Source organism: Macrotis lagotis, chromosome 4 (genome assembly GCF_037893015.1).
Source record: "Macrotis lagotis isolate mMagLag1 chromosome 4, bilby.v1.9.chrom.fasta, whole genome shotgun sequence".
Classification (NCBI taxonomy): Eukaryota; Metazoa; Chordata; class Mammalia; order Peramelemorphia; family Peramelidae; genus Macrotis; species Macrotis lagotis.
Genome location: NC_133661.1, coordinates 116,671,112 through 116,684,970, shown reverse-complemented (window position 1 = coordinate 116,684,970; position 13,859 = coordinate 116,671,112).

The window sequence follows — 13,859 nt, the reverse complement described above, 5'->3', positions numbered from 1 at the left end:
GTCAAGACAACAAGTGATGTCTCTAGATGCAGTGGATGACGTTGGCATCTTTGATGTCTAACCAAGCTCTTAGCACTCCACAACACCTGCTTTGGTTGATTTCCTGGCCATTGGAATGAAGTGTTCTCATCTACCAGTTCTACCAGTGGAAGACTTTACATGTTTGGGATAGATACCCTCCACAACTCACTGATGAGTTTGAGACTCCCTTGATTACCCTCAAACTGGTTTGCTGGAGTGTGGCCCCTGTGCATGCTACAGCTTCCTGGAACCACAAGTGTGAGTTAGGTGGCTCTGGTAAACATCAAAGGTGGAAAGTAGTTCTGAAGAGGGCTCAGCAGCTCTCACACCAAGGTACTAGTCTTTTGTGAACATACCCCACCCCCCAGAAAATAAAGGGAAAGACTTGCAAGAAATAATGAAAAGTGCAGTGAACCAGGATCAAGAGAACATTGTATCAAGTAACAGCACTATTGCTTAAAGACTAAGTGTGAACAGCCAAGTTATTCTGAGGACTATACATACTCAAATAAAATGTAAAGGAACTTTATAGGAAGATCCTATACATCTCTGGAGAAAAATCTGATAAATAGAAGTATGAATAGTATAGTTTTACCCATATTTATAATCTGCAACCTTTTTTAGTATAGAGTGAGAAGGGTGGGAGGCAGACAGTTCAGACCTTAAAATATAACCAAAAAAAATTTTTTAATTAAAAAATTAACTGGTGAGGCTAGGTGGTGCATCGGATAGAGCACCAGCCCTGGAGTCAGGAGTACCTGAGTTCAAATCCAGCTTCAAACACTTACCTAGCTGTGTGGTCTTGGGCAAGTCACTTAACCTCATTGACTTGCAAAAAGAAAAAAAAATTACCACAGCTGTGTATTAATCACCTGCCTATAGGTGAGGATCATAGATTTAAAATTGGGAAGGTCTCTGGGAGATGACATGGTCATTTTTGACATGACTCCTTTTGTAGATGAGGAAATTAAGACCAAAAACTGGGATTTGCTCATACAGTCTTAAGTGGCAGATACACATTAGAGCACAGGTCTTCAACCCCAAGATCACTTCTATTATGCAATCCCTTTAAGTGAACAGTATCAGATTTCTGGGTATAATCTCAAGGTATCATTAATACAAAGATAGGTAAGGTAAGACCATTAAGATAAATAGCAAACAGGTTGTGAAAAGTTATTTTTTCAAAAAATTTATCAGGCCATCTGCAACTTAGATTCTTAAATCTTAGTGGAGTGTAGAAGGTTAGTAAAGTGAGAAAGATTAAAGTTAAGGTTGCCGGCAGAAAATGTTTCTTTAAAACTTGTCTTGAAAGAAAATTATCCAAATATCAGTACTTTTTACTCTGAAGTATCTATTAGCTACACAATCCATCAGATGTTTTGGCAAGAAAATTAGTTTTGAGGGCTTGAAGAATGCTAGAAACTATCAGATCATTAGAAATGAAATTCCACTTTACACTCTTTTCACAAGAGCCCGGTGAGGTAGAGAATACCAGTATCCTTATCATTTTATAAAGGTTGAGTCTGAATAAGAATTAGGAAGTGAATCCAGATTTTATGTTTCCCAAGAGCAGGTTCTCTCATTGGGAGCAGCCTTTTATATTGTGCATATTTCAACAAATTTGTATAGTTACTTTACAAAAATAAACCTGTTGCACTTTTCTATCTTCATTCTTCCTTCCTTCTGCTTGCCACTGTCAGTCACTCTGGATTTTCATACTACTACATTCTATTGATTTTCCTACCTATCTGACCATGCCTCAGTTTCCTTTGCTGGATCATCATCATCTATATCATCCTGATAATTGCAGTTAAACTCCCAAGGTTCTGTTTTTAGCCTTTTTTCTTAGTGATCTCAGGAGCTCCAGTGAGTTCAGTTATCTCTATGCAATTGACTCAGATCTGTATATGTTTCCTGAGCTCTGTATCATCAACTGCCTATTACATATCCAAATTAGATAGCTTAAATACATCTGAAATACAGTATATCTTGTACAACTCATAATCTTTCTCCTAATCCTTTGCAAAATTCTTCCTTTCCTGTTTAGGGTGCTGGTTTCCAGTTTCACCAGTTCTCAAAGGCAGAGTTACCCTTAATTCCTCACTTCTCCTTATCCCCTATGTCAAACATTTCTGCCTGTATATCTCATATCTGACTGGCTTCTCCCTGCTCAGTCACCACAACCCTTATCACCTCTTGCCTTGACTATGACAATGACCTTCTAATTCATTTCCCTAACAAAGGTCTCTCTTCAATCCATCCTCCATAAAGTTGCCAAAATGATTCTCTTTAAGTGAAGATCTGACCATATTATTCCCCTGCTCAGTAATACTCAGTAATTTCTTATCGCCTCTGGTATAAAATATGGTCTTCACAACTTGGCCACAACTCATTTTTCTAGCAACTCTCAAAGGCAACCTATCAAGTTGCAGAAGAGTTGTGATGTGCATCAGTGGAAGGTAGTACCTTCAGAATAATGATGTCTCTATATAAAGTATAGGCTGTCCCTAAATTCTTAACTGTAGTTTTAGGTTCTAATAATAGCTTAAAATTGCTCTAAGACTTTTGGGACACTATATTTGGCTATAGTCTTGAAACTTAGTCAAGTGCTTTATAGAAATGGTAATGAACCAGATATGAAATTGTTGATTCAGAGTCAGAAAAGACCACTTATTAAATGGTCTCTGCATAATTGAAAACAAAAATGAAAGCCCCCAGCTTCAAGTAACTTCCATTTTAATGAGGAAAGGACATGTATATAAGCACATACTGATTATATACAAAATAAATACAAGAGAGAGACAGCATGGTTGGTTGGGGAGAGTAGGAAAAATTTCATGGAACAGGTGAACTGAAGAAAAACAGGAATTTTAAGAGGCAGAGAACAAGGAAAAACATTCCGGATAAAGTGACAGTCAACCAGAGAGGTAGTTTCATGTAAATACTAACAAATAAATCAGTATGACTCAATGAGAAAGAGTAACATGGAAAGAAGTATGAAAAAAACTGAAAATGTAGAAAGGAGTCAGCTGATGAAGAATTGTAAATGACAGTCATTGGAATGTGTAGCTGATCCTAGTGGTAATAGAAAGCTGAAGAAGTTTAAGTAGGGATGTGACATCTACTCTTGGGAAATTCTACTGACATCTACTACTTTTGAGAAAATTATTTTGGCAGCTAAGTGGAGAATGAACTGAATGGGGGAGAAACTGAAAGAAGGGAGAACAAGAACTAGAAGAGAGGAAAAGTGACTGATATGAGGTTGGTTATTGAGGGGTATAACATCCAAAAGGTACAGAATAGATAAAATGGGTAGTAGAGTAACATTATATATGTCTGAGGATATCCTAGTACTGGAGGGGTGAAACATGGTGGTGAGCATTTAAATAAAGGCCAGTAATGCAGGGGTAAAAAATGATATTGTGGAAATGTACCACCTGGCAGAAGGAAAAAACTGAGTAATTCAAAAAAATAAAAGCCAGTTTTAGCACAGAGTCCTGATATAGTGATGATGGGGAATTTCAACTATTCAGCTTTTAGCAAATCTCTCTATCAAAAGCAGAGCAACTGATAAAACCTCAAACTGCATTTTTGGCAATTTCATTCTTCAAAAGATGGAGGAAGTGATAAAGGAATTTGCCTATTCTAGAACTGATTCTATCCAAAAAGGATGAACTAATTGCTTACATAGATACTAGGTGGTACAGTGGACTCCTGGAGTTCAGATCTGGCCTCAGACACTTACCAACTGTACAATCCTGGATTAGTCTCTTAACCCTGTTTGCTTCATTTCCTCAGCTGTACAATGAGCTGGAAAAAGAAATTCACAACCACATCAATCACTTTGCTGATAAAATCTCAAGTTGGAGAAAGCTGAGCATGGTCTGATATATATATATATATGTATATATATACACATATATACATATATATATGTGTATATATATACAAATATATATATATATATACACTCTAATTTGGGTAGAGCCAATTTCTAAAAGCAAAAATAGGTAAGATTCAGTGGTAAGAAGGGCATCTGCTTTACATAGGCTGGGTTTGCTTGCTCTTAAAAAAGGCAGGGAGACCAAGCTTCTGGATTTGATGGATTTGGAGGACTAGGACTTCAAAGATTAATATTTGCTACCCAAAGCATAAAAAGCCCAGTCAATGAAGAGTGCTCAGTATTTTCTGAATTCTCTGCTGACCAGAGTATGGTAAATGCAGAGGTAAAAGGAAGCAGAGTTCATCTTAATCAGTGATTGTATCTTTAGACTTGTGTATTATTAAATAAATTTTATTTTTATTGAATTTTATAGTCATAAATGTTTCATTAGTGTTTTAATGACCTGGTCTCATCTAGGCCTGGCTTAAAGTATGGTCTAAAAATCCCACAAAGGGGAAATTAGTTCTTTAAGCATTAGAATGCTCTCAAAAATGAAATTCTGAAGTCACCTAACACAACTGGATTTGAGGTTGAAAGGCATTAATTCACATTCCACTCCCACTAATTTCTGCTTCTGTGATCTTGAACTGGTCACATAACTCCTCCTGATCTGTTTCCTCATCTATTAAAAGATGGAGTTGGACTACATAATCTTTGAGGTGATATATAATCTAAATCCTTAAAATTCTTTAATTGGAAGGAAGTCAAGGAGCCAAGCTGTCTACAAAAACCTAGATGCATTATGAGGAATGCATCAATTAACCTAGATTTTAAAGACATGCAAATAAAATGGAGGTAAGGGGAAAATTAACTAATAATATTAAGTATTGTTGAAACAGTATTAGGAAAGCTAAAAAGCCCAGAATGAGAAGCTAGCAATAAACCCCAAGGAAAATGAAAAGGGCTTTTTTGCCTAAATTGGAAGCAAGAAGAATTAATAAAGGGAAAAATTGTATGACTTCCAAGTGAATGGTATGATAACATGATGGATAGAAAGCCGAAGTACTCAACTCATTTATTTCTGTTGTGATGATGAAAAAAAGCTCGAGAGACAAAATTTCTGCATAATTAGTCATTTTATTAATTATGACCAGTAAATAATAAAAGGGTGGTCATTTGAACTCTCTGGCAAAACAAAAGACCTCTCTTGACAGCCTTTTGAGGTTTATATACCTTTTGAAAAGTGATTGTTTTTGACAGGTAGCAATCAACTCTAACTGATTAACAATGAGAAAATGAATATTATAACAGAGAGGGGAGTTTAGTCTATAGACACAACAATTATTTATCTCACACTTCTAGTTAAGATGATGACAATGGGGAAAAAAGGCAGAGGAGACCAGTTCTCCCATCCATTCCCCAGCAAATATCTAAAGGGGACCATAAATAGATGAAGAATGAAGAAGTCAAAGAAAATGGATTAGTTACCTCCCTCTGGTCCAGAACTGCACAGGGTTATACTGTTGAGGGGCATATTTAAGCTTGATAGAAAGACTTACTTCCTAATAATTAGAGGTTCAAAAGAGGAATGGTCTGCCACAGAAAGTAGTGGATTCTCACTTATTAGAAACCTTCAAGCAAAGGTTGAATGACTTTTGGGATAGGAGATGTTGTAGGGGGAATTCTTCAAATGTTATGGATTTGACAAGATGACCTTTAAGACCCACCAACTCTGAAATTCCCTCATTCCCTTTCCCACAAACCATAAATCTACCTGTTGCAGTGGGGCAGTTTCTCTCTGTTTAATTTTGGTTAAGTCATGCGCATTTCCTTTGTTTTTTTTTGCACTAAGGTGTGCCATATTCCTCACACATGGCAACTTCTTGCAGGTGGGTAGCCCCTTCACAACCAATATCCCCTTTAGGGGAGAATGTAGTATATTTCTTGGGTACAATCCACTTTGCTTTATTTTTATTTTTATTTTTAGTAAGGCAATGGGAAATGACTTGCCCAGAGTCATCCAGATAGGTAATTATTAAGTGTCTGAGGCTGGATTTGAACTCAGGTCCTCCTGACTCCAGGGTTGGTTCTTTATCCACTGTACTACCTAGGTGCCCCTACAATCTGCTTTCAATGGAATTCTGTCCTAAAAGTTTATACATTAGCAGCAACTTTTATCCATGTTACCCTGGATTTCTGAAGCCTTTCATGACAACTACTTTCTAAATTTTCATGAGATGCAACTTTGATCTCATCAGTGCGGGTTCTCCCTAGAATGACACAAATCACAATCTAGCCATATACCCTCCATGTTAAATCCTTTAGGAGGTCCACCCAGATTATGGCGGTTGGGGGGGGAGGGGTTTTTCTTGATCTCTGACATTTCATGGATGCTACTGTAATATGTGGGCTGTCCATCAATATGCCCTCACTCTATGCAATGTAAATTATAAGACACTCAGTCTCACCATTATGTTATTTCAAAGAAAACAAATGTTAAAGATGGGGTGGGTACTTTGTGATTGAAAATGAATTTGAAAAGGGGGATTTTCAAGTCATTTTCCACTAGATGGCACCATTATGCAACTTCAGCCAACCTTTTGCCTTAGTGAAGCTGATGAGTTGGGAAAAGAAGTTAATTTGAACTCCTTCCAAATCATTTCTGAATTCATTTCAATTATATCTGTATTAAGGTCATCAGCTAGGAATTCTAGGAAGCACATTATCCTTGCGGGATCCTGATTATTCATTCTTATCTGATTCTTCCAATAACATCCTATTAAGTCTTATTTTTCTCCAACTCTAAGTAGAGTTTAAAGTTATTCAGTAGACAGAGCCACCTGCTTTTGTCCTTGAGACACTAATAAACGAGGAGTGGAGGACAATCATTTCAAGTACTAACATCTGTATGAGAGTTTCATCATGGTATGGAGCTGTCCATTAATCGGCAAACTGGGCATAAGCTCTGACATATTTTATGATGAAGGAAAGAATGGCTCAAGGAGAGACTTTCAGCTAACAGCATTTTCTCTTTCCTTACTCCCTTTCAAAAAAGAAAGCAAGGAAGAAAGAAGAAAGAGGAAAAAAGAAAAAGAAAAAATAAAGGAAGAAAGAAAAACATAAGTTATGTATAGTCAACAAAACAAATTCTCACATTAGCCATTTCCAAAAAATGTGTATATATTTTTTTTACTGTCTAAGGAGCAATCTAGCAAAATACGGAAAGATGATGTATTTTGGGGGTATTGCAACACATTTACTTGCATTCAGGTCAGATAATGCTAGGTAATATATAGAATAAGACACAAACATTTTTCTATTCCTTTCTTCTGTTTACATTTTGAATGCTATCTTGTATTTTGCATTACTAACATTTCCCAATAAAGCCCTCCTTCCTCTCCCAGAGAGCCATCCTTTATAACTAGGAATAAAAAGATAGAAAAAAGTCAGCAAAACTAAACGTATCAAAAAAGTCTGACATTATATGTAATGTTCCAAGTCCTTCATTCTTCCCACTCATTCCCCCCACTCCAGCCTAAAAAAGAAAAGGTGTAGTTGCATCATTATAATTACACAGTGTTAAATTTTTGTTGTTCTATTCATTACACTTGTAACCCTAACTACCTTGGCCTTCACCATCTGAAAACCAATTGTGTTACATTTTAACCCTTCCTCAGGGATATGTACCCTTTAGAGAGATTGGAAATTGTTTTAGTCTTTGTCCAATGACATTTAACCATATTACAGTTATATTATCTTTAATATTTTTAATTATCTCCAAGAGAGCCATCCCTTATTGCTAAGAATAAAAAAGAAAAAATCAACAAAACTAAATAATCTTTTACTAAGAAATATTTACTTGGAAAGTTATAATCCCCAATATATAAACTTACTCCCCTACACAGAGGGCATAACTCTCTCCATACACCACTTCAGTCTGGGGGTAGAGGGAGAGGAACAAGAGAGAAAGGTCAGGTTCATAATCTTATTTCAGTTTCTGTAGAAAAACAGTCCCAAGTTCCAAGTCCCAAGATCCCACTGGGTCTCAAGTCCTAAGTGCCCCGGCTTCTTTGGGCTTCTCTGCTGGGCTGATTTCTAAATCCTTTCTTGAAATTCTGACCCAGTTTCAGTTTTGCTGGCACTGAAACTGAGGACAAATGAAGCAGAGATAGTACCAAAGATAAAGAGAAAAGAGAAAGGAAAGTGTTCCCCTGTCCATCAGTTGGGGAAACGCTTGAACAAATTATGGTATAAAAATGTGATGGATTACTATTGTTCTGTAAGGAATCATGAAGGATGGTACTTCAGAATAGCCTGGTGAACTAATGCTGAGTGAAGTGAGCAGGACCAGAAGAATATTGTACACATTAACAGCAACATTGGGTGATGATCGACTATGATGGACTTGTTCAGTCCAGCCGTACAATAATCAAAGACAATTCTAAAAGACTTGTGATGACAATACCATCCATATCCAGAGAAAGAACTGTAGAGTTTAAATGCAGACCAAAGCTTACTATCTTCAATTTTTAAAAGTTGTCTTATATATTATGGGTCTTTTTCTCTAATATTTTTCCTGTTTTGATTTAATTCTTCTTTAAAAACATGATTAATATGAATCTTGTGTTTAGCATTATATACCTGAAAGCTTATATGAGATTGTTTTCTATCAGGGGAAGATGGGAGGTAAGGAAGGGAGGGAGAAAAACGTGAAACTCAAAATCTTGAAAAAAATGATGGTTGAAAACTACCATTTAGTAGTTTTGGGAAAATAAATAACTTTTTTTTAAAAAGGAAAATATTTCCTGTCTCAGTTCAGTTCATAGGTCTAGAACTGTGGACGAATCGAATGTAATCTTGACCCTTTGGGCAGAGTAAGAAAGAACTCATAGGAAGGAAGGAGAAAGACCATCCCAGTCTGTCCTGTTTTAAAGATACTACTTGTTCTAATTATTCAGCCAATCACAGGAGGCTACTCCCACCCACAAGATGGGAAGTAGGGTACTTCCATATTAGGGAAGTAATCTGGATATGTACAGGGTCAGTCCCCTTACACATTATTATGAAAATTGTATGTATTTTTCCCTAGTTCTTTATACTTCATTTGATTTCATGTAAGTCCTTGTATGCTTTTCTATAATCATATTCTTTGTTTCTTACAACACAATAATATCCTACTAAATTCATGTATTACAATATGTTTAGCCTTTCTCCAATTAGAGGTACTTACTTTGTTTCTTGTTATTTTTTTAACCACTACAAAAAGTGCTGCTGGAAGTATTTTGATGAATATAAGATCTTTCTTCTATCATTGATTTCTTTGGAAGTTACGCTTATGCCTTATCATTTTGGGATCACTTTTTTCCTGGTTTTCTTTTTACAAGTTGCTTTGTTGCTCTCAGCAAGGAAAATCCATGATCTCCTTCAAGACTCAGCTCAAGTGCCCCATTGTGTGGGAGGCCTTTCCTATTTCAACTAGCTATTACTGTCTTCCCCTCTAAGGTAATCTTATTTTTGATTGCATGTCTTTATTTACATATTTATATGATATCTACTCTTTTGATATGTAAGATCCTTGAAGGAGGGATCCTTTTCTCTTGTTGTTGAGTTTTTTGCTTTTGCCTTTGTATCTCACACTTAGTACTGTGTCTGATATGTTGTATTCACTTAATATTGTTTGTCCTTAATTTTCTAAGAGGACCGTGACATTAGGAAGGCAATGGCAAAACATGCAAGAGAATTGGATTTAAATGAGGGAAGGCTGTGCAAAGTTACCAGTCACTCTTTCCTCCAGAGTCATTTGGGTTCAGTGACCAGATATTAGGATGACTGGAGAGTAGTCGCTTAATACTTACTGATTAATTGGTAGTCAGGAATACTTTTCTCCTATCCTCCTATTCCTTTCTAAGTAGGTTTTTAAAATTTTTTTTTCTTCTAGAGATGGTGATGGCATTGATCTGGAGATATCAGAAGAAAAATATTGCAATACTCACTTTGTATAGATAGATTCCTTTTCTAATTAAAAGAGAAGCTGGAAAGAGAAACACTTAATGACTTGGACTTTGTGACCTCTATGAGACTGCTAACTTTTAGTAGTTTCTTTAGCTTTAGTGATAAAACCTTAAATTTCAATACAATAAAAGGCCAGAATCTTTGTGTAGAGGCTTGGGTGTCATAAGAATAGAGATTCTAAACCTGACTTTTTTATGATTTGTAAGCCATTTGATCGCCTCCTCCTCCTCCTTCCCTTTCCTCTTCTGCCTTAAGCCAGGAAATTTGTTTTTTTTTTTTCAATTTATTTATCCTCTCCACAGCTTCTCTAAATCTGGCCCTTTTGTTTTCTTGGACTTGGATATATGACTCATTGCTACCTGATTCCCGAGGCTATTGACCAAGATCTGGCTCAGATCCTTGCTTGAGATCCAAATTTTGAGGGGAAAAACACATTTCTTTATTTATTCCAGTCTAGGTATGTCTCTTTAAACCAAAAGATGGGGTCACTACGCTGGAAACTCCTGGAGAACCACCATTTTTCTCTTTGTATTCAAGTGCCCAGAACATGAACTTAAAAAGCATTTTTAAAATTTAATTGATTCACTGACTTTTCTGTTAGTTACAGTTGGTTCAGTGAAATTAACAGTGGGATTAGGATCAGCATGGGATAATTAAACATCTTATTCGGAGGAAAAACTGCCTAAAGAAGAAAATGCCAAAATGATTTCTCACTGACTGTCACAGGAAAAGTCAAAGTTGACTGGTCAGTCTTTAAGATTCTGTGTTTATCATTTGAGTAGATTTTGTTTGCCTCTTATTGACAAAGCAAGAGACTGCAAAATCCTTGAGGGAGTTATAGATACTGACAGTGGAAAAAAACCTATGAGATCATCAGTTGTATTCCCTGTAGGCCACTTAAAGAGAAAACATTAAAGTCTAGGGAGAAGCTACCCTGCAATAATAAGTGGCAATCTTTGCTGTCTTGTAGGAAGAGTTACTAGAGGACCCCTATTAAGAATGCAGAGTCAACTTGAGCAAAGCAATTAAGGCCTTGATTTGGGGGGCACCTGAGCTCCTTCAGCAAATAAAAACTATTGAGGTTAATAAGAATAGTTAGTTAAAATACAAAGCTATAAGATGGCATCTCTTCCCTTAGAGTGCCCACATCCTGATGTGTTCTTTCCCAACCTGACTCTTCCTCACTGTCTCTTCCCAGCAGCAGCAGCCTTTCCAATAGTGGAGATCTGAGATCTCTCCCTGAGGTTCCTCCCTGTCCTTGTCCTGAGGATATTTTTATGGGGATTGCTCTAGTATCAAAGGTTTGTGGGCTATAGTTTCTGCCAGAAGGTCTCTGATGTGCTACTCTGGAGTTAGGAAGAACTAAGTTTTCATCCTCCTTTAGATACTTTCTAGCTTTCTGATCCTGAGTAAGTCAGTTTAACCTCTGAATGCCTCAGTTTCTTTGTCTGTAAAATGGGAGCAATATAGTACCTACCTCCCAAGGTTCTGAAAGTCAAATGAAATATTTGGAAAGTGTTTTACAATTCTTATAGTGCTATGTCAGTGCTGTTATTACTTATCCTAAAGAAAGAGAACTATATTTCTTTATGGAGTTATTCTAAGTCCAAGGATTTTGCAGATTAGATCTCTCTCCCCTTTTATGAGCCATGAGAACTGGAAGCAACCACTAGAGGCAAAATTCTTTCTCACTCCAACATGCACAGAAGTCTGTGGGATATTTGTTTTTGTATTTAGAGGGAATAAAAAAGATTGATTGTTTTGATTGTGCTTGCTTCCTCCTTTGTCTTTCTATCTTAATGAAATGTCTTAAAATTTGTTTCAGGTCTCCTAACCTGGTTTCTTGGGTCACTGGTCAAAAACTAGCCTCTCCATTGAACCCAAAGGACACTGTGGTTCCAGAGCAGTGTCACAAGACATCAGAGTATTATATTTATCAGTGTATTCATCATACTAGTAGAGTGTATTTGAGGGCAGGGATTGTTTTGTTTTTCATTTTTGTATCCCCAGGGTCTAGTACATAGTGAGCCCTTAATAAATGTTTGAATAAAAAATTAATAAATTAATCTTGGCCCCTGTGCCAAGTACATTGGTCTGTGTATCTGGCAACCCATCAATCAAATCACAATGTTCTTTAAGATAAGAGACATAGCAGATTGGCAGGAAAAGAGCTCTGAGTTGTGAATTAGGAGACTGAAGTTCAAGCTCTGACTCTGGCATTGCTTAATGATGCCTCTCTGGTCCTCAAATTCTTCATCTAGAAAATAAAGGAACTGAATTGTATAATGACTAAGATCATCTTTGCTAGTCTCTGAGTCTGTGATTAGACAAGCACCTAGACCAACCAATGAATAGATATTTATAAACTGCCTACTATGTTCCAGAGTCTAAGCTAGAGGATGGGGATAAAAAATGCAATGAGTAAAACAATCCCTCTATAAGGAGCTCATATTCCAGTGAAGAAAACCGCTAGAACATTCACAAGTATATACAGAATAAATTCAAAGAGAATAAATACAAAAAATGCAAAGTAATTAAATAGAAGGTATTTTGAAAGTAGGAAACTAACAGTAAGAGAGATCAAGAAAAGTTTCATGCAGAAGGTGGTGACTAAGCAGTGACTTGAAGAAAGGGATTTTATGAGACAGATAAGAGTAATTGTGATTAAAGCTTGTATTAGATTTTTAAAGACCTGTATTTATTAGGGCATAAGTTGGAAATGAGAGGAAGATAAAAAATTAGTTGCTGACCTTTTTGCAAAGGGATTAAGAATAACCTAAGGGTTGGTATACAATAGTCACCATGATATGGATCATGTGGAAAATTTAGATATTGTTAATTTTACAGAAAGAGACTTTGCTGAATGATATATCTGTAGGTTGGAATAGAGACAAATTTGAAGTTTTTTTAGCTAGTTACTCTAAAATAGCCACTTGTACATTAGCTCCTTTGTTTTTTATAACTAAACAGAGACACCAGACAAAAACAGGTCAGTATCAGAGACTTTAGAACTTCAACTTTGTGTAACTCTTTCATATGACAATTTTATATTTTCACATTCTAAAGCATGTTTCTCTTAAGTAAAAATATACCTATATTTACACGAATACTATGTAAATATGCATCAATATTTACACAAATATATAAATAAATACATATACACATATATATTTATATGATTCACATTTATCTCAAAATGTGGGCATTCTTCATGATGGAGGAAATACCAAGCTGTAGAAACTTCCAAGACTCAAGAAGGATTTTTTTATGGAGGGGTGAGGAGAAGAATTCAATTATTGTTGTTCTATTTTTCTTCAGATGCTTAATTTGAAATTCAATGATAGGAATTTAAGTAAGGATCCTGAAACTTAGAAGTAGAAGAAACTACCAGGTAAGTGCCTATTTATTAGTTTCCTTGGAAATGTTTTTTCTTTTAAATTGTACTCCTTAGACTCATGAAACAGATGCTTCCAACAGTTTTTAATAATAAAAATAAAAACAATGAAGTAATTTTGAACTTCAAGACCACTGATTTATTTATTTATTTAAATGACTTTATAGAGATAATGCCTTCCTATGGCTATGAAATTTATAAAATCTTAAAATGGATAGTAAAAATAAAATCAAAGAAATCTATCACCTGGTTATTCAAAGGAGTTGTGATAAAGTCTAATCTTTAAATTAGGATGAAACATAAGAAATAGTTAAAAATCAGTATTTCATAGGAAGCTTGGAAAAATATATTAAAGACAAACAAAATATTAAAATGGAAGTTAAAGACAGAAATCTTCATCAAAAAGGTTGTAAGCATCAGTTCTCTATAAGAAATCAACAAGCAAAGACAAATGACTACAAACATTTATATATGAGTATAAAATAATCATAACTTTTATTAAGCCATGGGAACACAAAAATAAGCAAACGTAAAGACAGACGGTATTCT